The 27461-nt window shown below is 32.3% G+C and overlaps 6 non-coding genes across 6 annotated transcripts; all 6 read right to left on the reverse strand.

The window, feature by feature from the left end:
* Positions 1-4652: 4652 nt before the first annotated feature.
* Positions 4653-8596, reverse strand: LOC137572505 (large subunit ribosomal RNA). The gene has a single exon (XR_011031677.1). It is a non-coding gene; the product is annotated as a large subunit ribosomal RNA (ribosomal RNA).
* Positions 8597-8931: 335 nt separating this feature from the next.
* LOC137572504 (5.8S ribosomal RNA) lies at positions 8932-9110 on the reverse strand. The gene has a single exon (XR_011031676.1). It is a non-coding gene; the product is annotated as a 5.8S ribosomal RNA (ribosomal RNA).
* Positions 9111-9717: 607 nt separating this feature from the next.
* Positions 9718-11710, reverse strand: LOC137572509 (small subunit ribosomal RNA). The gene has a single exon (XR_011031681.1). It is a non-coding gene; the product is annotated as a small subunit ribosomal RNA (ribosomal RNA).
* Positions 11711-17733: 6023 nt separating this feature from the next.
* Positions 17734-21677, reverse strand: LOC137572506 (large subunit ribosomal RNA). Its single transcript, XR_011031678.1, has one exon. It is a non-coding gene; the product is annotated as a large subunit ribosomal RNA (ribosomal RNA).
* A 335-nt stretch (positions 21678-22012) lies between these two features.
* On the reverse strand, positions 22013-22191 carry LOC137572507 (5.8S ribosomal RNA). Its single transcript, XR_011031679.1, has one exon. It is a non-coding gene; the product is annotated as a 5.8S ribosomal RNA (ribosomal RNA).
* Positions 22192-22797: 606 nt separating this feature from the next.
* On the reverse strand, positions 22798-24792 carry LOC137572508 (small subunit ribosomal RNA). The gene has a single exon (XR_011031680.1). It is a non-coding gene; the product is annotated as a small subunit ribosomal RNA (ribosomal RNA).
* Between the last annotated feature and the right edge of the window lie 2669 nt (positions 24793-27461).

Genomic DNA, 27461 nt, shown 5'->3' on the forward strand with positions numbered 1-27461 from the left:
TCGCCCATTTATGTTTGAAGGTACCACTCAACAATAATTTTTCATATGTATTTTTATAAATACCATTAAACTTCATTATAATATATAAATAAATTGACATTGCCGATTATAAATGCATAAGACATATGTATTTGAGAACTGTACCGATATTACATATGACTGACCATGCTCGACATCACACCACCTAAGTAGGTTTTGTGCCACGCTTTCTCGAAATCGCCCATTTATGTTTGAAGGTACCACTCAACAATAATTTTTCATATGTATTTTTATAAATACCATTAAACTTCATTATAATATATAAATAAATTGACATTGCCGATTATAAATGCATAAGACATATGTATTTGAGAACTGTACCGATATTACATATGACTGACCATGCTCGACATCACACCACCTAAGTAGGTTTTGTGCCACGCTTTCTCGAAATCGCCCATTTATGTTTGAAGGTACCACTCAACAATAATTTTTCATATGTATTTTTATAAATACCATTAAACTTCAATATAATATATAAATAAACTGACATTGCCGATTATAAATGCATAAGACATATGTATTTGAGAACTGTACCGATATTACATATGACTGACCATGCTCGACATCACACCACCTAAGTAGGTTTTGTGCCACGCTTTCTCGAAATCGCCCATTTATGTTTGAAGGTACCACTCAACAATAATTTTTCATATGTATTTTTATAAATACCATTAAACTTCATTATAATATATAAATAAATTGACATTGCCGATTATAAATGCATAAGACATATGTATTTGAGAACTGTACCGATATTACATATGACTGACCATGCTCGACATCACACCACCTAAGTAGGTTTTGTGCCACGCATTCTCGAAATCGCCCATTTATGTGTGAAGGTACCGCTCAATAATAAATTAACATTTTTTTTTATAAATATGTTTTTATACGATATGCATATCCCATATGATATGGATGATCCCATATGATAAATGGGCAAAATTTATATTTTTAATATTGAGTAAAATTTTTTTTCATATAAATGGGATAATAAATAAGCCCCATACGTTATGATATTTTTTCATATGATATGAGATATTTATACGATATGCATATCCCATATGATATGGATGTTCCCATATGATAAATGGGCAAAATAAATATTTTCAATACTGAGTAAAATTTTTTTCATATAAATGGGATAATAAATAAACCCATACGTTATGATATTTTTTCATATGATATGAGATGTTTATACGATATGCATATCCCATATGATATGGTGTTCCATATGATAAATGGGCAAATTTATATTTTTAATATTAAGTAAAATTTTTTTCATATAAATGGGATAATAAATAAATCCCATACGTTATGATATTTTTTCATATGATATGAGATATTTATACAAAATGCATATCCCATATGATATGGAAGTTCCCATATGATATTGAAATTTTTTTCATATAAATGAGATAATAAATAAATCCCATACGTTATGATATTTTTTTCATATGATATGAGATATTTATACAAAATGCATATCCCATATGATATGGATGTTCCCATATGATATTGAAATTTTTTTCAAATAAATGGGATAATAAATAAATCCCATACGTTATGATATTTTTTCATATGATATGAGATGTTCATACGATATGCATTTCCCATATGATATGGATGTTCCCATATGATAAGTGGGCATAATTTATATTTTTAATATTGAGTAAAATTTTTTTCATATAAATGGTATAATAAATAAATCCCATACGTTATGATATTTTTTCATATGATATGAGATATTTATACAAAATGCATATCCCATATGATATTGAAATTTTTTTCATATAAATGGGATAATAAATAAATCCCATACGTTATGATATTTTTTCATATGATATGAGATATTTATACAAAATGCATATCCCATATGATATGGATGTTCCCATATGATATTGAAATTTTTTTCATATAAATGGGATAATAAATAAGCCCCATACGTTATGATATTTTTTCATATGATATGAGATATTTATACGATATGCATATCCCATATGATATGGATGTTCCCATATGATAAATGGGCAAAATAAATATTTTCAATATTGAGTAAAATTTTTTTTCATATAAATGGGATAATAAATAAATCCCATACGTTATGATATTTTTTCATATGATATGAAATGTTCATACGATATGCATATCCCATATGATATGGATGTTCCCATATGATAAATGGGCAAAATTTATATTTTTAATATTAAGTAAAATTTTTTTCATATAAATGGGATAATAAATAAATCCCATACGTTATGATATTTTTTCATATGATATGAGATATTTATACAAAATGCATATCCCATATGATATGGAAGTTCCCATATGATATTGAAATTTTTTTCATATAAATGAGATAATAAATAAATCCCATACGTTATGATATTTTTTCATATGATATGAGATATTTATACAAAATGCATATCCCATATGATATGGATGTTCCCATATGATATTGAAATTTTTTTCATATAAATGGGATAATAAATAAATCCCATACGTTATGATATTTTTTCATATGATATGAGATGTTCATACGATATGCATTTCCCATATGATATGGATGTTCCCATATGATAAGTGGGCATAATTTATATTTTTAATATTGAGTAAAATTTTTTTTCATATAAATGGTATAATAAATAAATCCCATACGTTATGATATTTTTTCATATGATATGAGATATTTATACAAAATGCATATCCCATATGATATTGAAATTTTTTTCATATAAATGGGATAATAAATAAATCCCATACGTTATGATATTTTTTCATATGATATGAGATATTTATACAAAATGCATATCCCATATGATATTGAAATTTTTTTCATATAAATGGGATAATAAATAAATCCCATACGTTATGATATTTTTTCATATGATATGAGATATTTATACAAAATGCATATCCCATATGATATTGAAATTTTTTTTCATATAAATGGGATAATAAATAAATCCCATACGTTATGATATTTTTTCATATGATATGAGATATTTATACAAAATGCATATCCCATATGATATGGAAGTTCCCATATGATATTGATAATTTTTTTCATATAAATGGGATAATAAATAAATCCCATACGTTATGATATTTTTTCATATGATATGAGATATTTATACAAAATGCATACCTCCCATATGATATTGAAATTTTTTTCATATAAATGGGATAATAAATAAATCCCATACGTTATGATATTTTTTCATATGATATGAGATATTTATACAAAATGCATATCCCATATGTTTTTATATGGTAATGTATCCCATATGATATTTTGAATGAGAATACAAAATTATATATTTTTATGTGAGTACAATTTTTTTCATATAAATGGGATAATAAATAAATCCCATACGTTATGATATTTTTTCATATGATATGAGATATTTATACAAAATGCATATCCCATATGATATGGATGTTCCACTTTTTTTTTCATGATAAATGGGATAATAAATAATATTATGATATTTTTTATATAATAGAGAATTTGTAATCCACATTTTTTATTTTTTCATATAAATGGGATAATAAATAAATCCCATACGTTATGATATTTTTTCATATGATATGAGATATTCATACAATATGCATATCCCATAATATGGATGTTCCCCTATTTTTTAATATTTTAATTTTTTTGATAATAAAGGGACAGTAAAGGAATTTGTAATCCACATTTTATTGCATCACTAAAAAGATTACGATTCATTTGGCTACATTATGACGATCACAGTTGAAACCGCCATTTTCGTTCTTTTAAGTTATATACTTAAAATAATTTTATTTTCCCTTTGTAATAGGGACAGTAGGAATCTCTTAAAATACATATGTTGCGTCACTAAAATGATGACGATTCATTTGGGTACATTATGACGATCACAGTTGAAACCGCCATTTTCGTTCTTTTAAGTTATATACTTATAATAATTTTATTTTCCCTTTGTAATAGGGACAGTAGGAATCTCTTAAAATACATATGTTGCGTCACTAAAATGATGACGATTCATTTGGGTACATTATGACGATCACAGTTGGAACCGCCGATTTTCGTTCTTTTAAGTTATATACTTATAATAATTTTATTTTCCCTTTTTAATAGGGACAGTAGGAATCTCTTAAAATACATATGTTGCGTCACTAAAATGATGACGATTCATTTGGGTACATTATGACGATCACAGTTGGAACCGCCGTTTTCGTTCTTTTAAGTTATATACTTATAATAATTTTATTTTCCCTTTTTAATAGGGACAGTAGGAATCTCTTAAAATACATATGTTGCGTCACTAAAATGATGACGATTCATTTGGGTACATTATGACGATCACAGTTGGAACCGCCGTTTTCGTTCTTTTAAGTTATATACTTATAATAATTTTATTTTCCCTTTTTAATAGGGACAGTAGGAATCTCTTAAAATACATATGTTGCGTCACTAAAATGATGACGATTCATTTGGGTACATTATGACGATCACAGTTGGAACCGCCGTTTTCGTTCTTTTAAGTTATATACTTATAATAAATAATAATACTTATTATATGAAATACTCTCCATATAATAAAAATACATCGGCAATTTAAAAATCGAATCATCAAGCAAAGGATAAGCTTCAGTGGATCGCAGTATGGCAGCTGCTCAACCACTTACAACACCTTGCCTGTTACAAAAGTCGTTTACAATTGATTCTAGGCTTTGTCATTGTATTAAATAATGTTTTAATAAGTAACTAGCGCGGCATCAGGTGATCGAAGATCCTCCCAATTTACTATGTTACAAATAACATTGGCATCACATCCATTGTCGTTTATAAAATAAACTTTTAATGGTTTAGAAGCCATACAATGCAAATTGCCCCTTATTTATCATTGCAGTCCAGCACGGATACGACCTTAGAGGCGTTCAGGCATAATCCAACGGACGTAGCGTCATACCACTGTTCGCTCGAACAAGTATTGTGCCATTGGTCCGTACCTGCGGTTCCTCTCGTACTACGCAGGAATGCTGTCGCAACAACGTTTTGTCATTAGTAGGGTAAAACTAACCTGTCTCACGACGGTCTAAACCCAGCTCACGTTCCCTTGCATGGGTGAACAATCCAACGCTTGGTGAATTTTGCTTCACAATGATAGGAAGAGCCGACATCGAAGGATCAAAAAGCGACGTCGCTATGAACGCTTGGCCGCCACAAGCCAGTTATCCCTATGGTAACTTTTCTGACACCTCTTGTTAAAAACTCTTTAAACCAAAAGGATCGATAGGCCGAGCTTTTGCTGTCCCTGTGTGTACTGAACACCGAGATCAAGTCAGCATTTGCCCTTTTGCTCTATGTGTGGTTTCTGTCCGCACTGAGCTGGCCTTGGGACACCTCCGTTATTATTTGAGAGATGTACCGCCCCAGTCAAACTCCCTACCTGGCAATGTCCTTGAATTGGATCATACCTGAGTAATTGGAGTTATACCAAAAATTTCAAATTGAAAATACATAAATGCAATCTCTCATTAAAGAATTTGTTTGCGATTATATAACAAACTCGTGATACTTTGATCAAGAAGCTTGCATCAAAACCCAATACCATAAGATATAATAAATATATCCGTATAATGGCTAGGAAATGATACACGTTCCATTTAATCAAGTAAGTAAGGAAACAATAAGAGTAGTGGTATTTCATTGGCGATATCAAACACAAGGAATAATATCTCCCACTTATTCTACACCTCTTATGTCTCCTTACACTGCCAGATTAGAGTCAAGCTCAAAAGGGTCTTCTTTCCCCGCTAATTATTCCAAGCCCGTTCCCTTGGCTGTGGTTTCGCTAGATAGTAGATAGGGACAGTAGGAATCTCGTTAATCCATTCATGCGCGTCACTAATTAGATGACGAGGCATTTGGCTACCTTAAGAGAGTCATAGTTACTCCCGCCGTTGACCCGCGCTTACTTGAATTTCTTCACTTTGACATTCAGAGCACTGGGCAGAAATCACATTGTGTCAACACCCGCTAGGGCCATCACAATGCTTTGTTTTAATTAGACAGTCGGATTCCCCAAGTCCGTGCCAGTTCTGAATTGATTGTTAATTGATAATCGTTATAATTTAAAAGAACTAATTAAAATTAATTAGTATTCTTAAAAATTTTAGCAAGAAAGTTCCACAATTGGCTACGTAACTAACTATCCGGGGAACAAATAACTATCATAAATGATAGAAACTCTATTTACCCAGAACGAGCACATAAACCATGTTATTGTTTCCCAATCAAGCCCGACTATCTCAATCTTCAGAGCCAATCCTTATCCCGAAGTTACGGATCTAATTTGCCGACTTCCCTTACCTACATTATTCTATCGACTAGAGACTCTTCACCTTGGAGACCAGCTGCGGATATTGGTACGGCCTGTTGAGAAGTTTGCGTATCCCCACCATAAATTTTCAAGGTCCGAGGAGAAAATATCGACACAACAGTATATGTCATGCTCTTCTAGCCCATCTACCATATCTCTCTGCGAAAGACTTCCATGGTAGTACGGCTATAAAACAGAAAAGAAAACTCTTCCGATACCTCTCGACGGCTTCTTTATGGTCGTTCCTGTTGCCAGGATGAGCACGAGGCCCATATTTAATAACAAACGGATACTCAACAGGTTACGGAATTGGAACCGTATTCCCTTTCGTTCAAAATTATTCAAGTGTTTTACTTTAGATTAATTTATTTGACATATTTAAAACTTGAAAATTTTCGGCTTTCGCCTTGAACTTAGGACCGACTAACTCGTGATCAACCACTGTTCACACGAAACCCTTCTCCACTTCAGTCCTCCAAGGTCTCATTCGATTATTTGCTACTACCACCAAGATCTGTACCAATGGCGGCTCCATGCAGGCTTACGCCAAACACTTCTAAGCACACCATTGTACCTTCCTACTCACTAAAGTTTCAAAATTTATATTATAAATAATATAAATCATCTACTTTAGCGGTAATGTATAGGTATACAACTTAAGCGCCATCCATTTTAAGGGCTAGTTGCTTCGGCAGGTGAGTTGTTACACACTCCTTAGCGGATTTCGACTTCCATGATCACCGTCCTGCTGTTTTAAGCAACCAACGCCTTTCATGGTTTCTGTATGAGTTGTTAATTTGGGCACCGTAACATTACGTTTGGTTCATCCCACAGCGCCAGTTCTGCTTACCAAAAGTGGCCCACTGGGCACAATATATCATAACCTTAAACTTCATATCAAGAAAGTTAAGGTTCTTACCCATTTAAAGTTTGAGAATAGGTTAAGATCGTTTCGACCCTAAGGCCTCTAATCATTCGCTTTACCAGATAAGATTATTTTATATAACATTTAAATGCACCAGCTATCCTGAGGGAAACTTCGGAAGGAACCAGCTACTAGATGGTTCGATTGGTCTTTCGCCCCTATACTCAATTCTGACAATCGATTTGCACGTCAGAACTGTTTCGGTCTTCCATCAGGGTTTCCCCTGACTTCAACCTGATCAAGTATAGTTCACCATCTTTCGGGTCACAGCATATATGCTCAAGGTACGTTCCAGTTAGAGGTATAAATAATATAAATATCATTATACATAACTATATAGAACGCCCCGGGATTGTGTTAATTAACTATAAATAGTTAAAAAACTAATCCCATTATTAGTCAAGTTAATTATGCTATTAGGTTTATATCCCAATAACTTGCACATATGTTAGACTCCTTGGTCCGTGTTTCAAGACGGGTCCCGAAGGTATCCTGAATCTTTCGCATTGTTAATCATACAAGTGCATATAATAAACACAGAAAATCAATGATAATCATGCTATTATATAATTCCGAAAAATTAACGCACTGTATTCATATAAATCTATCAACACTTTATCAAATTAATGACATTTATTCTATGTTAAAATGCAAGCAAAATAATTTAAATAAACTATAAGTCATATTTTATGATAAATTTGGTTCATGTTAATAGATTACAATGTCCTTATATGGAAAAAATGCACACTATTATTATAATATTATTGAAATATTACAACTCTAATGATGAATTTTCCATAATGGATATTCAGGTTCATCGGGCTTAACCTCTAAGCAGTTTCACGTACTATTTAACTCTCTATTCAGAGTTCTTTTCAACTTTCCCTCACGGTACTTGTTTACTATCGGTCTCATGGTTATATTTAGTTTTAGATGGAGTTTACCACCCACTTAGTGCTGCACTATCAAGCAACACGACTCTTTGGAAACACCATCTAGTAATCATTAACGTTATACGGGCCTGGCACCCTCTATGGGTAAATGGCCTCATTTAAGAAGGACTTAAATCGTTAATTTCTCATACTAGAATATTGATGCTCCATACACTGCATCTCACATTTGCCATAAAGACAAAGTGACTTAGTGCTGAACTATTTTCTTTTCGCTCGCCGCTACTAAGAAAATCCTTGTTAGTTTCTTTTCCTCCCCTAATTAATATGCTTAAATTCAGGGGGTAGTCCCATATGAGTTGAGGTTGTATATACACACAAATATATTATTAAATATATTAAAACCATTGTAAATTTCTAATTTAAGTGAAGAATAATATTATGACAATTGTTTTTCATTTCATATCATTAATAAGAGGCAATTCTAGATTAAAATTTTATATTTTTTATGCTAAACATTCCTCAGTATCATTTGATTTGAAAAAGAAAATTATACATCTTCATTTTTCTCATACATATGAGAGCCAATGTGTTTCAATTATTATTAATATTATGAATATACATATATATATATATCCAATAATATACCATATGCTTTAATATTTCGTAAAATACTAAAACAACTTATTTAGCATAGTCTTACAACCCTCAACCATATGTAGTCCAAGCAGCACTCTAAAATTAATTAAAGTACCATAACAGCATGGACTGCGATATGCGTTCAAAATGTCGATGTTCATGTGTCCTGCAGTTCACACGATGACGCACAGTTTGCTGCGTTCTTCATCGACCCATGAGCCGAGTGATCCACCGCTTAGAGTGATTAATAAATTGTTTGTTTATTTCATTACGTCAATAATATTTTTATTGAAAGAAATTAAAAATACACCATTTTACTGGCATATATCAATTCCTTCAATAAAATCTTAACCCAAACGAATGCTGCGAAATGTCTTAGTTAACATAAATGATTGAATACTGGACTTGATAATTTATAAAAGATGATAAATTTTGTAAGCGATCAAATTATGTAAAACGTTAACCTTAAATGCAGGTACAACATTGTACATTTGGGATGTTGCTTTAACCATTGAATGCCCAAACCAATAATGGCCAATACAATACGCAACGCCTGTATATTATGGTACATATACACGCAAATAAATAAGATATACAAAAATCATTTTCAATCTCCGATCGGAATACATAATTTTTATTTATGGCTGGCAAAACACCATAATTTAAAGAGTTTTAGCATATTTTGCTACCGTCCGTCAATTGTTGTTTAATTTTATACTCTTTTTTTTTTATCCTTGGGTAAATAGGATAGAATTTAGTTCTTATGCTCTCATCTTAAATTTCATTTTCATCTTATATATCTTATAATAATTTGGAATTTATTTATTTTAATAACGGTTGGAAAATACAATAATGATCCTTCCGCAGGTTCACCTACGGAAACCTTGTTACGACTTTTACTTCCTCTAAATAATCAAGTTCGGTCAACTTTTGCGAAACAACCGTAACACGCAAGGCGTCACAGTGATCACGTCCGGAGACCTCACTAAATAATTCAATCGGTAGTAGCGACGGGCGGTGTGCACAAAGGGCAGGGACGTAATCAATGCGAGTTAATGACTCACACTTACTAGGAATTCCAAGTTCATGTGAACAGTTTCAGTTCACAATCCCAAGCATGAAAGTGGTTCAGCGGTTTACCCGGACCTCTCGGTCTAGGAAATACACGTTGATACTTTCATTGTAGCGCGTGCAGCCCAGGACATCTAAGGGCATCACAGACCTGTTATTGCTCAATCTCATTATTGCTAGACGCAATTTGTCCATTTAAGAAGCTAGTGTCCTTATAATGGGACAAACCAACAGGTACGGCTCCACTTATATAAACACATTCAAACACAATAAACATTTTACTGCTACCATGAATGAAGGCAATATAAGCTTCAACACCATAATCCTGAAGATATCTATTTAATATATTTGAGTCTCGTTCGTTATCGGAATTAACCAGACAAATCACTCCACGAACTAAGAACGGCCATGCACCACCACCCATAGATTCGAGAAAGAGCTATCAATCTGTCTTACACACTTATGTTCGGACCTGGTAAGTTTTCCCGTGTTGAGTCAAATTAAGCCGCAGGCTCCACTCCCTGGTGGTGCCCTTCCGTCAATTCCTTTAAGTTTCAGCTTTGCAACCATACTTCCCCCGGAGCCCAAAAGCTTTGGTTTCCCGGGAAGCGACTGAGAGAGCCATAAAAGTAGCTACACCCAATTGCTAGCTGGCATCGTTTATGGTTAGAACTAGGGCGGTATCTGATCGCCTTCGAACCTCTAACTTTCGTTCTTGATTAATGAAAACATCTTTGGCAAATGCTTTCGCTTAAGTTAGTCTTACGACGGTCCAAGAATTTCACCTCTCGCGTCGTAATACTAATGCCCCCAAACTGCTTCTATTAATCATTACCTCTTGATCTGAAAACCAATGAAAGCAGAACAGAGGTCTTATTTCATTATCCCATGCACAGAATATTCAGGCATTTGAAGCCTGCTTTAAGCACTCTAATTTGTTCAAAGTAATTGTACCGGCCCACAAAAACACTCGATGAAGAGCACTAATGTAGGTTTTTAAATAGGAGGAATATATAAAAAGTACAAGTACTTAATTACATATAAGAACTCCACCGATAATACGCTTACATACATAAAGGTATAGTACTAACTACAAATGTATGTTGTACTACCCGTATGAAGCACAAGTTCAACTACGAACGTTTTAACCGCAACAACTTTAATATACGCTATTGGAGCTGGAATTACCGCGGCTGCTGGCACCAGACTTGCCCTCCAATTGGTCCTTGTTAAAGGATTTAAAGTGTACTCATTCCAATTACAGGGCCTCGGATATGAGTCCTGTATTGTTATTTTTCGTCACTACCTCCCCGAGCTGGGAGTGGGTAATTTACGCGCCTGCTGCCTTCCTTAGATGTGGTAGCCGTTTCTCAGGCTCCCTCTCCGGAACCGAACCCTGATTCCCCGTTACCCGTTGCAACCATGGTAGTCCTAGATACTACCATCAAAAGTTGATAGGGCAGACATTTGAAAGATCTGTCGTCGGTACAAGACCATACGATCTGCATGTTATCTAGAGTTCAACCAATATAACGATCAATTGATCGCTTGGTTTTAGTCTAATAAAAGCACACGTCCCAAAAGGTCCGTGTTTTAATTGCATGTATTAGCTCTAGAATTACCACAGTTATCCAAGTAACTGTTAACGATCTAAGGAACCATAACTGATATAATGAGCCTTTTGCGGTTTCACTTTTAATTCGTGTGTACTTAGACATGCATGGCTTAATCTTTGAGACAAGCATATAACTACTGGCAGGATCAACCAGAATAATGTTATTATTTAATGTGTTGTTAAAAACATGAATATATGAATTTAGACAAACGCATATTTTAAAATATTTAAAGATACTTGACAATATTATATATTTTTCAATAAAATAAAATATATTATTTGTGGTAACATTTTACGAATACGGCCAAAATTTAATAGCGTTCATTTTCGTTTTTCATTAATTGTATAAATTTTCAATAATAATGATCAAAAATATCTTTATTTTTACACTTACAAAATATATAATCACATTTGCTTTAATTTTGTTTATTTTCAAATAAAATAAACATTTGTATTTTGATATTAAATTTAAAATTTAAATAGAAATTGATATTTAATGTGTGATTTTATATATTAAGTAAAACCATCACTCAAATTTAATGTGACGAATGTTTTTTAATTATAAGGAAAAGTTAATTCAATAAAAATGACTTGATTTTAATAAAAAAAAATAATAATTTTGCTCTATATAAAAGATCAATTAGTTAATTTGCGAACATAACAAGATTTATGACGCAATTCTCATATTTACCTTTTTATATAAAAAGGTTAAAGATTATGAACAATTAAACTAAGAACTAATTTAATGCTCATAATCTTTATTTTGTATTAACGATAAATCCAAATATAACCAGTGAATAAACTTCAGCAGAGAGAACGCTCCTAAGACCGTTTCATCATACACCTTGGAATACCTTGGTAGGCTTTTTCATTATCTTTTTATTTGATATATTAAATTTGAAGTAGAGCATAACCTTCAATTAGTCTGAACAACCACTGTTCATCATGAGTAGGTTTTGTGACACGCTTTCTCGAAATCGCCCATTTATGTTTGAAGGTACCACTCAACAATAATTTTTCATATGTATTTTTATAAATACCATTAAACTTCATTATAATATATAAATAAATTGACATTGCCGATTATAAATGCATAAGACATATGTATTTGAGAACTGTACCGATATTACATATGACTGACCATGCTCGACATCACACCACCTAAGTAGGTTTTGTGCCACGCTTTCTCGAAATCGCCCATTTATGTTTGAAGGTACCACTCAACAATAATTTTTCATATGTATTTTTATAAATACCATTAAACTTCATTATAATATATAAATAAATTGACATTGCCGATTATAAATGCATAAGACATATGTATTTGAGAACTGTACCGATATTACATATGACTGACCATGCTCGACATCACACCACCTAAGTAGGTTTTGTGCCACGCTTTCTCGAAATCGCCCATTTATGTTTGAAGGTACCACTCAACAATAATTTTTCATATGTATTTTTATAAATACCATTAAACTTCATTATAATATATAAATAAATTGACATTGCCGATTATAAATGCATAAGACATATGTATTTGAGAACTGTACCGATATTACATATGACTGACCATGCTCGACATCACACCACCTAAGTAGGTTTTGTGCCACGCTTTCTCGAAATCGCCCATTTATGTTTGAAGGTACCACTCAACAATAATTTTTCATATGTATTTTTATAAATACCATTAAACTTCATTATAATATATAAATAAATTGACATTGCCGATTATAAATGCATAAGACATATGTATTTGAGAACTGTACCGATATTACATATGACTGACCATGCTCGACATCACACCACCTAAGTAGGTTTTGTGCCACGCTTTCTCGAAATCGCCCATTTATGTTTGAAGGTACCACTCAACAATAATTTTTCATATGTATTTTTATAAATACCATTAAACTTCATTATAATATATAAATAAATTGACATTGCCGATTATAAATGCATAAGACATATGTATTTGAGAACTGTACCGATATTACATATGACTGACCATGCTCGACATCACACCACCTAAGTAGGTTTTGTGCCACGCTTTCTCGAAATCGCCCATTTATGTTTGAAGGTACCACTCAACAATAATTTTTCATATGTATTTTTATAAATACCATTAAACTTCAATATAATATATAAATAAATTGACATTGCCGATTATAAATGCATAAGACATATGTATTTGAGAACTGTACCGATATTACATATGACTGACCATGCTCGACATCACACCACCTAAGTAGGTTTTGTGCCACGCTTTCTCGAAATCGCCCATTTATGTTTGAAGGTACCACTCAACAATAATTTTTCATATGTATTTTTATAAATACCATTAAACTTCATTATAATATATAAATAAATTGACATTGCCGATTATAAATGCATAAGACATATGTATTTGAGAACTGTACCGATATTACATATGACTGACCATGCTCGACATCACACCACCTAAGTAGGTTTTGTGCCACGCATTCTCGAAATCGCCCATTTATGTGTGAAGGTACCGCTCAATAATAAATTAACATTTTTTTATAAATATGTTTTTATACGATATGCATATCCCATATGATATGGATGATCCCATATGATAAATGAGCAAAATTTTATATTTTTAATATTGAGTAAAATTTTTTTTCATATAAATGGGATAATAAATAAGCCCCATACGTTATGATATTTTTTCATATGATATGAGATATTTATACGATATGCATATCCCATATGATATGGATGTTCCCATATGATAAATGGGCAAAATAAATATTTTCAATACTGAGTAAAATTTTTTTTCATATAAATGGGATAATAAATAAATCCCATACGTTATGATATTTTTTTCATATGATATGAGATATTTATACAAAATGCATATCCCATATGATATGGAAGTTCCCATATGATATTGAAATTTTTTTCATATAAATGAGATAATAAATAAATCCCATACGTTATGATATTTTTTCATATGATATGAGATATTTATACAAAATGCATATCCCATATGATATGGATGTTCCCATATGATATTGAAATTTTTTTCAAATAAATGGGATAATAAATAAATCCCATACGTTATGATATTTTTTCATATGATATGAGATGTTCATACGATATGCATTTCCCATATGATATGGATGTTCCCATATGATAAGTGGGCATAATTTATATTTTTAATATTGAGTAAAATTTTTTTCATATAAATGGTATAATAAATAAATCCCATACGTTATGATATTTTTTCATATGATATGAGATATTTATACAAAATGCATATCCCATATGATATTGAAATTTTTTTCATATAAATGGGATAATAAATAAATCCCATACGTTATGATATTTTTTCATATGATATGAGATATTTATACAAAATGCATATCCCATATGATATGGATGTTCCCATATGATATTGAAATTTTTTTCATATAAATGGGATAATAAATAAGCCCCATACGTTATGATATTTTTTCATATGATATGAGATATTTATACGATATGCATATCCCATATGATATGGATGTTCCCATATGATAAATGGGCAAAATAAATATTTTCAATATTGAGTAAAATTTTTTTTCATATAAATGGGATAATAAATAAATCCCATACGTTATGATATTTTTTCATATGATATGAAATGTTCATACGATATGCATATCCCATATGATATGGATGTTCCCATATGATAAATGGGCAAAATTTATATTTTTAATATTAAGTAAAATTTTTTTTCATATAAATGGGATAATAAATAAATCCCATACGTTATGATATTTTTTCATATGATATGAGATATTTATACAAAATGCATATCCCATATGATATGGAAGTTCCCATATGATATTGAAATTTTTTTCATATAAATGAGATAATAAATAAATCCCATACGTTATGATATTTTTTCATATGATATGAGATATTTATACAAAATGCATATCCCATATGATATGGATGTTCCCATATGATATTGAAATTTTTTTCATATAAATGGGATAATAAATAAATCCCATACGTTATGATATTTTTTCATATGATATGAGATGTTCATACGATATGCATTTCCCATATGATATGGATGTTCCCATATGATAAGTGGGCATAATTTATATTTTTAATATTGAGTAAAATTTTTTTTCATATAAATGGTATAATAAATAAATCCCATACGTTATGATATTTTTTCATATGATATGAGATATTTATACAAAATGCATATCCCATATGATATTGAAATTTTTTTTCATATAAATGGGATAATAAATAAATCCCATACGTTATGATATTTTTTCATATGATATGAGATATTTATACAAAATGCATATCCCATATGATATTGAAATTTTTTTCATATAAATGGGATAATAAATAAATCCCATACGTTATGATATTTTTTCATATGATATGAGATATTTATACAAAATGCATATCCCTATATTCCCATATGATATTGAAATTTTTTTCATATAAATGGGATAATAAATAAATCCCATACGTTATGATATTTTTTCATATGATATGAGATATTTATACAAAATGCATATCCCATATGATATGGATGTTCCCATATGTAAATGGGAAAATTAATGTTCCTTTAATATTGAGTAAAATTTTTTTCATATAAATGGGATAATAAATAAATCCCATACGTTATGATATTTTTTCATATGATATGAGATATTTATACAAAATGCATATCCCATATGATATGGAAGTTCCCATATGATATTGAAATTTTTTTCATATAAATGGGATAATAAATAAATCCCATACGTTATGATATTTTTTCATATGATATGAGATATTTATACAAAATGCATATCCCATATGATATTGAAATTTTTTTTTTAAAAAAAATTTATTATAAATGGGATAATAAATAAATCCCATACGTTATGATATTTTTTCATATGATATGAGATATTTATACAAAATGCATATCCCATATGATATGGATGTTCCCTATATTTTTTTCAATATAATGGGGATAATAAATAAATCCCATACGTATGATATTTTTAATCCAATATTTATACAAAATGCATCACTAATATAAGATTACAATTCATTTTTTTCATATAAATGGGATAATAAATAAATCCCATACGTTATGATATTTTTTTCATATGATATGAGATATTTATACAAAATGCATATCCCATATATATGGATTTGTATATAATTTTATTTTTTTTCATATAAATGGGATAATATAATAAATCCCATACGTTGACATTTATGAGAATCTCTTTAAAATACATTATATTGATGTCACTAAAATGATGACGATTCATTTTTTTGGCTACATTATGACGATCACAGTTGAAACCGCCATTTTCGTTCTTTTAAGTTATATACTTAAAATAATTTTATTTTCCCTTTGTAATAGGGACAGTAGGAATCTCTTAAAATACATATGTTGCGTCACTAAAATGATGACGATTCATTTGGGTACATTATGACGATCACAGTTGAAACCGCCATTTTCGTTCTTTTAAGTTATATACTTATAATAATTATATTTTCCCTTTGTAATAGGGACAGTAGGAATCTCTTAAAATACATATGTTGCGTCACTAAAATGATGACGATTCATTTGGGTACATTATGACGATCACAGTTGGAACCGCCGATTTCGTTCTTTTAAGTTATATACTTATAATAATTTTATTTTCCCTTTTTAATAGGGACAGTAGGAATCTCTTAAAATACATATGTTGCGTCACTAAAATGATGACGATTCATTTGGGTACATTATGACGATCACAGTTGGAACCGCCGTTTTCGTTCTTTTAAGTTATATACTTATAATAATTTTATTTTCCCTTTTTAATAGGGACAGTAGGAATCTCTTAAAATACATATGTTGCGTCACTAAAATGATGACGATTCATTTGGGTACATTATGACGATCACAGTTGGAACCGCCGTTTTCGTTCTTTTAAGTTATATACTTATAATAATTTTATTTTCCCTTTTTAATAGGGACAGTAGGAATCTCTTAAAATACATATGTTGCGTCACTAAAATGATGACGATTCATTTGGGTACATTATGACGATCACAGTTGGAACCGCCGTTTTCGTTCTTTTAAGTTATATACTTATAATAAATAATAATACTTATTATATGAAATACTCTCCATATAATAAAAATACATCGGCAATTTAAAAATCGAATCATCAAGCAAAGGATAAGCTTCAGTGGATCGCAGTATGGCAGCTGCTCAACCACTTACAACACCTTGCCTGTTACAAAAGTCGTTTACAATTGATTCTAGGCTTTGTCATTGTATTAAATAATGTTTTAATAAGTAACTAGCGCGGCATCAGGTGATCGAAGATCCTCCCAATTTACTATGTTACAAATAACATTGGCATCACATCCATTGTCGTTTATAAAATAAACTTTTAATGGTTTAGAAGCCATACAATGCAAATTGCCCCTTATTTATCATTGCAGTCCAGCACGGATACGACCTTAGAGGCGTTCAGGCATAATCCAACGGACGTAGCGTCATACCACTGTTCGCTCGAACAAGTATTGTGCCATTGGTCCGTACCTGCGGTTCCTCTCGTACTACGCAGGAATGCTGTCGCAACAACGTTTTGTCATTAGTAGGGTAAAACTAACCTGTCTCACGACGGTCTAAACCCAGCTCACGTTCCCTTGCATGGGTGAACAATCCAACGCTTGGTGAATTTTGCTTCACAATGATAGGAAGAGCCGACATCGAAGGATCAAAAAGCGACGTCGCTATGAACGCTTGGCCGCCACAAGCCAGTTATCCCTATGGTAACTTTTCTGACACCTCTTGTTAAAAACTCTTTAAACCAAAAGGATCGATAGGCCGAGCTTTTGCTGTCCCTGTGTGTACTGAACACCGAGATCAAGTCAGCATTTGCCCTTTTGCTCTATGTGTGGTTTCTGTCCGCACTGAGCTGGCCTTGGGACACCTCCGTTATTATTTGAGAGATGTACCGCCCCAGTCAAACTCCCTACCTGGCAATGTCCTTGAATTGGATCATACCTGAGTAATTGGAGTTATACCAAAAATTTCAAATTGAAAATACATAAATGCAATCTCTCATTAAAGAATTTGTTTGCGATTATATAACAAACTCGTGATACTTTGATCAAGAAGCTTGCATCAAAACCCAATACCATAAGATATAATAAATATATCCGTATAATGGCTAGGAAATGATACACGTTCCATTTAATCAAGTAAGTAAGGAAACAATAAGAGTAGTGGTATTTCATTGGCGATATCAAACACAAGGAATAATATCTCCCACTTATTCTACACCTCTTATGTCTCCTTACACTGCCAGATTAGAGTCAAGCTCAAAAGGGTCTTCTTTCCCCGCTAATTATTCCAAGCCCGTTCCCTTGGCTGTGGTTTCGCTAGATAGTAGATAGGGACAGTAGGAATCTCGTTAATCCATTCATGCGCGTCACTAATTAGATGACGAGGCATTTGGCTACCTTAAGAGAGTCATAGTTACTCCCGCCGTTGACCCGCGCTTACTTGAATTTCTTCACTTTGACATTCAGAGCACTGGGCAGAAATCACATTGTGTCAACACCCGCTAGGGCCATCACAATGCTTTGTTTTAATTAGACAGTCGGATTCCCCAAGTCCGTGCCAGTTCTGAATTGATTGTTAATTGATAATCGTTATAATTTAAAAGAACTAATTAAAATTAATTAGTATTCTTAAAAATTTTAGCAAGAAAGTTCCACAATTGGCTACGTAACTAACTATCCGGGGAACAAATAACTATCATAAATGATAGAAACTCTATTTACCCAGAACGAGCACATAAACCATGTTATTGTTTCCCAATCAAGCCCGACTATCTCAATCTTCAGAGCCAATCCTTATCCCGAAGTTACGGATCTAATTTGCCGACTTCCCTTACCTACATTATTCTATCGACTAGAGACTCTTCACCTTGGAGACCAGCTGCGGATATTGGTACGGCCTGTTGAGAAGTTTGCGTATCCCCACCATAAATTTTCAAGGTCCGAGGAGAAAATATCGACACAACAGTATATGTCATGCTCTTCTAGCCCATCTACCATATCTCTCTGCGAAAGACTTCCATGGTAGTACGGCTATAAAACAGAAAAGAAAACTCTTCCGATACCTCTCGACGGCTTCTTTATGGTCGTTCCTGTTGCCAGGATGAGCACGAGGCCCATATTTAATAACAAACGGATACTCAACAGGTTACGGAATTGGAACCGTATTCCCTTTCGTTCAAAATTATTCAAGTGTTTTACTTTAGATTAATTTATTTGACATATTTAAAACTTGAAAATTTTCGGCTTTCGCCTTGAACTTAGGACCGACTAACTCGTGATCAACCACTGTTCACACGAAACCCTTCTCCACTTCAGTCCTCCAAGGTCTCATTCGATTATTTGCTACTACCACCAAGATCTGTACCAATGGCGGCTCCATGCAGGCTTACGCCAAACACTTCTAAGCACACCATTGTACCTTCCTACTCACTAAAGTTTCAAAATTTATATTATAAATAATATAAATCATCTACTTTAGCGGTAATGTATAGGTATACAACTTAAGCGCCATCCATTTTAAGGGCTAGTTGCTTCGGCAGGTGAGTTGTTACACACTCCTTAGCGGATTTCGACTTCCATGATCACCGTCCTGCTGTTTTAAGCAACCAACGCCTTTCATGGTTTCTGTATGAGTTGTTAATTTGGGCACCGTAACATTACGTTTGGTTCATCCCACAGCGCCAGTTCTGCTTACCAAAAGTGGCCCACTGGGCACAATATATCATAACCTTAAACTTCATATCAAGAAAGTTAAGGTTCTTACCCATTTAAAGTTTGAGAATAGGTTAAGATCGTTTCGACCCTAAGGCCTCTAATCATTCGCTTTACCAGATAAGATTATTTTATATAACATTTAAATGCACCAGCTATCCTGAGGGAAACTTCGGAAGGAACCAGCTACTAGATGGTTCGATTGGTCTTTCGCCCCTATACTCAATTCTGACAATCGATTTGCACGTCAGAACTGTTTCGGTCTTCCATCAGGGTTTCCCCTGACTTCAACCTGATCAAGTATAGTTCACCATCTTTCGGGTCACAGCATATATGCTCAAGGTACGTTCCAGTTAGAGGTATAAATAATATAAATATCATTATACATAACTATATAGAACGCCCCGGGATTGTGTTAATTAACTATAAATAGTTAAAAAACTAATCCCATTATTAGTCAAGTTAATTATGCTATTAGGTTTATATCCCAATAACTTGCACATATGTTAGACTCCTTGGTCCGTGTTTCAAGACGGGTCCCGAAGGTATCCTGAATCTTTCGCATTGTTAATCATACAAGTGCATATAATAAACACAGAAAATCAATGATAATCATGCTATTATATAATTCCGAAAAATTAACGCACTGTATTCATATAAATCTATCAACACTTTATCAAATTAATGACATTTATTCTATGTTAAAATGCAAGCAAAATAATTTAAATAAACTATAAGTCATATTTTATGATAAATTTGGTTCATGTTAATAGATTACAATGTCCTTATATGGAAAAAATGCACACTATTATTATAATATTATTGAAATATTACAACTCTAATGATGAATTTTCCATAATGGATATTCAGGTTCATCGGGCTTAACCTCTAAGCAGTTTCACGTACTATTTAACTCTCTATTCAGAGTTCTTTTCAACTTTCCCTCACGGTACTTGTTTACTATCGGTCTCATGGTTATATTTAGTTTTAGATGGAGTTTACCACCCACTTAGTGCTGCACTATCAAGCAACACGACTCTTTGGAAACACCATCTAGTAATCATTAACGTTATACGGGCCTGGCACCCTCTATGGGTAAATGGCCTCATTTAAGAAGGACTTAAATCGTTAATTTCTCATACTAGAATATTGATGCTCCATACACTGCATCTCACATTTGCCATAAAGACAAAGTGACTTAGTGCTGAACTATTTTCTTTTCGCTCGCCGCTACTAAGAAAATCCTTGTTAGTTTCTTTTCCTCCCCTAATTAATATGCTTAAATTCAGGGGGTAGTCCCATATGAGTTGAGGTTGTATATACACACAAATATATTATTAAATATATTAAAACCATTGTAAATTTCTAATTTAAGTGAAGAATAATATTATGACAATTGTTTTTCATTTCATATCATTAATAAGAGGCAATTCTAGATTAAAATTTTATATTTTTTATGCTAAACATTCCTCAGTATCATTTGATTTGAAAAAGAAAATTATACATCTTCATTTTTCTCATACATATGAGAGCCAATGTGTTTCAATTATTATTAATATTATGAATATACATATATATATATATCCAATAATATACCATATGCTTTAATATTTCGTAAAATACTAAAACAACTTATTTAGCATAGTCTTACAACCCTCAACCATATGTAGTCCAAGCAGCACTCTAAAATTAATTAAAGTACCATAACAGCATGGACTGCGATATGCGTTCAAAATGTCGATGTTCATGTGTCCTGCAGTTCACACGATGACGCACAGTTTGCTGCGTTCTTCATCGACCCATGAGCCGAGTGATCCACCGCTTAGAGTGATTAATAAATTGTTTGTTTATTTCATTACGTCAATAATATTTTTATTGAAAGAAATTAAAAATACACCATTTTACTGGCATATATCAATTCCTTCAATAAAATCTTAACCCAAACGAATGCTGCGAAATGTCTTAGTTAACATAAATGATTGAATACTGGACTTGATAATTTATAAAAGATGATAAATTTTGTAAGCGATCAAATTATGTAAAACGTTAACCTTAAATGCAGGTACAACATTGTACATTTGGGATGTTGCTTTAACCATTGAATGCCCAAACCAATAATGGCCAATACAATACGCAACGCCTGTATATTATGGTACATATACACGCAAATAAATAAGATATACAAAAATCATTTTCAATCTCCGATCGGAATACATAATTTTTATTTATGGCTGGCAAAACACCATAATTTAAAGAGTTTTAGCATATTTTGCTACCGTCCGTCAATTGTTGTTTAATTTTATACTCTTTTTTTTTATCCTTGGGTAAATAGGATAGAATTTAGTTCTTATGCTCTCATCTTTAATTTCATTTTCATCTTATATATCTTATAATAATTTGGAATTTATTTATTTTAATAACGGTTGGAAAATACAATAATGATCCTTCCGCAGGTTCACCTACGGAAACCTTGTTACGACTTTTACTTCCTCTAAATAATCAAGTTCGGTCAACTTTTGCGAAACAACCGTAACACGCAAGGCGTCACAGTGATCACGTCCGGAGACCTCACTAAATAATTCAATCGGTAGTAGCGACGGGCGGTGTGCACAAAGGGCAGGGACGTAATCAATGCGAGTTAATGACTCACACTTACTAGGAATTCCAAGTTCATGTGAACAGTTTCAGTTCACAATCCCAAGCATGAAAGTGGTTCAGCGGTTTACCCGGACCTCTCGGTCTAGGAAATACACGTTGATACTTTCATTGTAGCGCGCGTGCAGCCCAGGACATCTAAGGGCATCACAGACCTGTTATTGCTCAATCTCATTATTGCTAGACGCAATTTGTCCATTTAAGAAGCTAGTGTCCTTATAATGGGACAAACCAACAGGTACGGCTCCACTTATATAAACACATTCAAACACAATAAACATTTTACTGCTACCATGAATGAAGGCAATATAAGCTTCAACACCATAATCCTGAAGATATCTATTTAATATATTTGAGTCTCGTTCGTTATCGGAATTAACCAGACAAATCACTCCACGAACTAAGAACGGCCATGCACCACCACCCATAGATTCGAGAAAGAGCTATCAATCTGTCTTACACACTTATGTTCGGACCTGGTAAGTTTTCCCGTGTTGAGTCAAATTAAGCCGCAGGCTCCACTCCTGGTGGTGCCCTTCCGTCAATTCCTTTAAGTTTCAGCTTTGCAACCATACTTCCCCCGGAGCCCAAAAGCTTTGGTTTCCCGGGAAGCGACTGAGAGAGCCATAAAAGTAGCTACACCCAATTGCTAGCTGGCATCGTTTATGGTTAGAACTAGGGCGGTATCTGATCGCCTTCGAACCTCTAACTTTCGTTCTTGATTAATGAAAACATCTTTGGCAAATGCTTTCGCTTAAGTTAGTCTTACGACGGTCCAAGAATTTCACCTCTCGCGTCGTAATACTAATGCCCCCAAACTGCTTCTATTAATCATTACCTCTTGATCTGAAAACCAATGAAAGCAGAACAGAGGTCTTATTTCATTATCCCATGCACAGAATATTCAGGCATTTGAAGCCTGCTTTAAGCACTCTAATTTGTTCAAAGTAATTGTACCGGCCCACAAAAACACTCGATGAAGAGCACTAATGTAGGTTTTTAAATAGGAGGAATATATAAAAAAGTACAAGTACTTAATTACATATAAGAACTCCACCGATAATACGCTTACATACATAAAGGTATAGTACTAACTACAAATGTATGTTGTACTACCCGTATGAAGCACAAGTTCAACTACGAACGTTTTAACCGCAACAACTTTAATATACGCTATTGGAGCTGGAATTACCGCGGCTGCTGGCACCAGACTTGCCCTCCAATTGGTCCTTGTTAAAGGATTTAAAGTGTACTCATTCCAATTACAGGGCCTCGGATATGAGTCCTGTATTGTTATTTTTCGTCACTACCTCCCCGAGCTGGGAGTGGGTAATTTACGCGCCTGCTGCCTTCCTTAGATGTGGTAGCCGTTTCTCAGGCTCCCTCTCCGGAACCGAACCCTGATTCCCCGTTACCCGTTGCAACCATGGTAGTCCTAGATACTACCATCAAAAGTTGATAGGGCAGACATTTGAAAGATCTGTCGTCGGTACAAGACCATACGATCTGCATGTTATCTAGAGTTCAACCAATATAACGATCAATTGATCGCTTGGTTTTAGTCTAATAAAAGCACACGTCCCAAAAGGTCCGTGTTTTAATTGCATGTATTAGCTCTAGAATTACCACAGTTATCCAAGTAACTGTTAACGATCTAAGGAACCATAACTGATATAATGAGCCTTTTGCGGTTTCACTTTTAATTCGTGTGTACTTAGACATGCATGGCTTAATCTTTGAGACAAGCATATAACTACTGGCAGGATCAACCAGAATAATGTTATTATTTAATGTGTTGTTAAAAACATGAATATATGAATTTAGACAAACGCATATTTTAAAATATTTAAAGATACTTGACAATATTATATATTTTTCAATAAAATAAAATATATTATTTGTGGTAACATTTTACGAATACGGCCAAAATTTAATAGCGTTCATTTTCGTTTTTCATTAATTGTATAAATTTTCAATAATAATGATCAAAAATATCTTTATTTTTACACTTACAAAATATATAATCACATTTGCTTTAATTTTGTTTATTTTCAAATAAAATAAACATTTGTATTTTGATATTAAATTTAAAATTTAAATAGAAATTGATATTTAATGTGTGATTTTATATATTAAGTAAAACCATCACTCAAATTTAATGTGACGAATGTTTTTTAATTATAAGGAAAAGTTAATTCAATAAAAATGACTTGATTTTTTAAAAAAAAAATAATAATTTTGCTCTATATAAAAGATCAATTAGTTAATTTGCGAACATAACAAGATTTATGACGCAATTCTCATATTTACCTTTTTATATAAAAGGTTAAAGATTATGAACAATTAAACTAAGAACTAATTTAATGCTCATAATCTTTATTTTGTATTAACGATAAATCCAAATATAACCAGTGAATAAACTTCAGCAGAGAGAACGCTCCTAAGACCGTTTCATCATACACCTTGGAATACCTTGGTAGGCTTTTTCATTATCTTTTTATTTGATATATTAAATTTGAAGTAGAGCATAACCTTCAATTAGTCTGAACAACCACTGTTCATCATGAGTAGGTTTTGTGACACGCTTTCTCGAAATCGCCCATTTATGTTTGAAGGTACCACTCAACAATAATTTTTCATATGTATTTTTATAAATACCATTAAACTTCATTATAATATATAAATAAATTGACATTGCCGATTATAAATGCATAAGACATATGTATTTGAGAACTGTACCGATATTACATATGACTGACCATGCTCGACATCACACCACCTAAGTAGGTTTTGTGCCACGCTTTCTCGAAATCGCCCATTTATGTTTGAAGGTACCACTCAACAATAATTTTTCATATGTATTTTTATAAATACCATTAAACTTCATTATAATATATAAATAAATTGACATTGCCGATTATAAATGCATAAGACATATGTATTTGAGAACTGTACCGATATTACATATGACTGACCATGCTCGACATCACACCACCTAAGTAGGTTTTGTGCCACGCTTTCTCGAAATCGCCCATTTATGTTTGAAGGTACCACTCAACAATAATTTTTCATATGTATTTTTATAAATACCATTAAACTTCATTATAATATATAAATAAATTGACATTGCCGATTATAAATGCATAAGACATATGTATTTGAGAACTGTACCGATATTACATATGACTGACCATGCTCGACATCACACCACCTAAGTAGGTTTTGTGCCACGCTTTCTCGAAATCGCCCATTTATGTTTGAAGGTACCACTCAACAATAATTTTTCATATGTATTTTTATAAATACCATTAAACTTCATTATAATATATAAATAAATTGACATTGCCGATTATAAATGCATAAGACATATGTATTTGAGAACTGTACCGATATTACATATGACTGACCATGCTCGACATCACACCACCTAAGTAGGTTTTGTGCCACGCTTTCTCGAAATCGCCCATTTATGTTTGAAGGTACCACTCAACAATAATTTTTCATATGTATTTTTATAAATACCATTAAACTTCATTATAATATATAAATAAACTGACATTGCCGATTATAAATGCATAAGACATATGTATTTGAGAACTGTACCGATATTACATATGACTGACCATGCTCGACATCACACCACCTAAGTAGGTTTTGTGCCACGCTTTCTCGAAATCGCCCATTTATGTTTGAAGGTACCACTCAACAATAATTTTTCATATGTATTTTTATAAATACCATTAAACTTCATTATAATATATAAATAAATTGACATTGCCGATTATAAATGCATAAGACATATGTATTTGAGAACTGTACCGATATTACATATGACTGACCATGCTCGACATCACACCACCTAAGTAGGTTTTGTGCCACGCTTTCTCGAAATCGCCCATTTATGTTTGAAGGTACCACTCAACAATAATTTTTCATATGTATTTTTATAAATACCATTAAACTTCAATTTTAAATTTTTTTATAATATATAAATAAATTGACATTGCCGATTATAAATGCATAAGACATATGTATTTGAGAACTGTACCGATATTACATATGACTGACCATGCTCGACATCACACCACCTAAGTAGGTTTTTTGCCACGCATTCTCGAAATCGCCCATTTATGTATAAAGGTACAGCCCCATAAAAAATAATATTTTTTTTCATATGATATGAATTTTTATACGATATGCATATCCCATATGATATGGATGTTCCCATATGATAAATGGGCAAAATAAATATTTTTAATACTGAGTAAAATTTTTTTTCATATAAATGGGATAATAAATAAATCCCATACGTTATGATATTTTTTCATATGATATGAGATATTTATACGATATGCATATCCCATATGATATGGATGTTCCCATATGATAAATGGGCAAAAAATTATATTTTTAATACTAAGTAAAATTTTTTTTCATATAAATGG

This window comes from Drosophila tropicalis, unplaced genomic scaffold, assembly GCF_018151085.1.
Source record: "Drosophila tropicalis isolate 14030-0801.00 unplaced genomic scaffold, ASM1815108v1 contig_369, whole genome shotgun sequence".
Classification (NCBI taxonomy): Eukaryota; Metazoa; Arthropoda; class Insecta; order Diptera; family Drosophilidae; genus Drosophila; species Drosophila tropicalis.